Below are 1,743 nucleotides of genomic sequence, written 5' to 3'. Positions count from 1 at the left end.
AGCGAGGAATGACAAAGAAGTTTACAGCAGGTACTTTTTATTCTGAGAGTTCTTGAAAACGGAGATGATTTTTCAGAAAGAAAAAAGAAAATAGAAGCTGATTCCAAAATATTTGAAAAGCCACATGCAGACATACAAGGAGTGAATTTAACAGCGACAGAGATTTTGGGCTGCCTGGATGAGGATGCAGAAGTGACATACTCATGAATTGTTTTGCTTTCATTGGAAAGAAATTGTATGACAACTGCAACTGAAGAAGTTTAGTATAAGAAGAGCTGGTGGGGTTGAAAGGTATCGTGGCTGGTTCTACACGAACTACTACAAATTGTTAATATGCTGAATTGTTTGTTATAGCTTTACAGTACACGGAAGCCAGTTAGCTCACTGCGCTGGCTAACTGGCTTATGGTATAGAGTGAGACTAACAACGTGGGATTAATTGTCGCAATGTCTCAGGTTGCCTGAAGGATCATCATCATCTCTCCTTCCCACTTGATCTGTAATACAATCTGTGATTCTAATGAGTAGGAATGGCCTTGTAGATGTCAAAAACTATTTCTTATGACTTTACCAGATTCACTGGCAACATTCAATCTACCCAAAGAGATAAATCTTTCGAACAGTTTCATGAACTGTGCGACTTTGCAACAAATGGGATAATATGAAACGTGTTTAACAGCCTTTCCAAGAATGGAATACAGTGGAGGGTCAAAGATTTGAAAAATCTCATCATGCTAAAACTTTACCTCTGTTTCTCGATCCACAGATGGATAATCGCCTGGGGAATATGGAAAGTTTTCCGGCTGATAATTGCCTCATTTTCCAAATGCAGAATAATCCCACAAATCAGAAGATGGAGTTTTATTATAAATGCTGCTTTATTCGACGTTATTTTTCAAATACACTTCAGGCCGGTGCACCAATGATCCGTGATCAACATCAGGAAAAACAGCTTTAGATAATAATTGTAATTCCAGCTGCAGCATTTCACAGGCTGTTCGGTGATGATGAATTGCTCCACGGGAGCAGCAGAGCGCCAACCTGTAACGTGCGCTACTCGTACATCTGGGACCTTCGACCAACTGTTCTACTTTTGTTGTAATTCTGAAATTAAAGTTAAGGCAGTGGAGCAGGAATTGACATTGACCTGTGACTATTGGAGTACCAGGTTCAGGAAAGGGATACAGAAAAATGTTGCGCAAATTAGACTTGATTCAAAGCTGCGTTTTGGGGGTCACTGTCCTGTTTACAGACAATGTTACGTTATCGCTGTCACAGGGCTTTTCATTCTGTCGGCTTCAATTCGGCACAAAATTTGATTCAAAGACACTTCACTAACTTCCTTCTGAAAATTCATACAGATAACATGAAACATATTACACTCATCATCAACCTTCACCATTCCTACATCCGAGGACGTGTTGCACAGTTTTCATGAATACTAAAGATATAAGAAAGTTAAACAAGAGTAAATTGAATTTCAGTTTAAATTGTAAAATGAAAAGAATTCATAATAAGATACAGAATCACTTAAGTTCATGTTTATTAACGTGGCCAGAGCTCTAATCCAGCAAAGGGAAAATCTGTCCCTGAATCCCCAATATCCACACGGCCGTTTGCTCCATGTGCCCAGTTGGAAACCTGTGCGAACGAGCATGCAGTCTGACAGAGCGCCTGAGAGAATCCTCTACTGTGTGATTAAAGCTTCAACAGGAGCTGTGTATTCCAGCAGTGAGAGCAGTGG

Source organism: Chiloscyllium plagiosum, chromosome 44, assembly GCF_004010195.1.
Source record: "Chiloscyllium plagiosum isolate BGI_BamShark_2017 chromosome 44, ASM401019v2, whole genome shotgun sequence".
Classification (NCBI taxonomy): Eukaryota; Metazoa; Chordata; class Chondrichthyes; order Orectolobiformes; family Hemiscylliidae; genus Chiloscyllium; species Chiloscyllium plagiosum.
The sequence above is the reverse complement of the archived record's forward strand: the minus strand, read 5'-3'. Positions refer to the sequence as shown.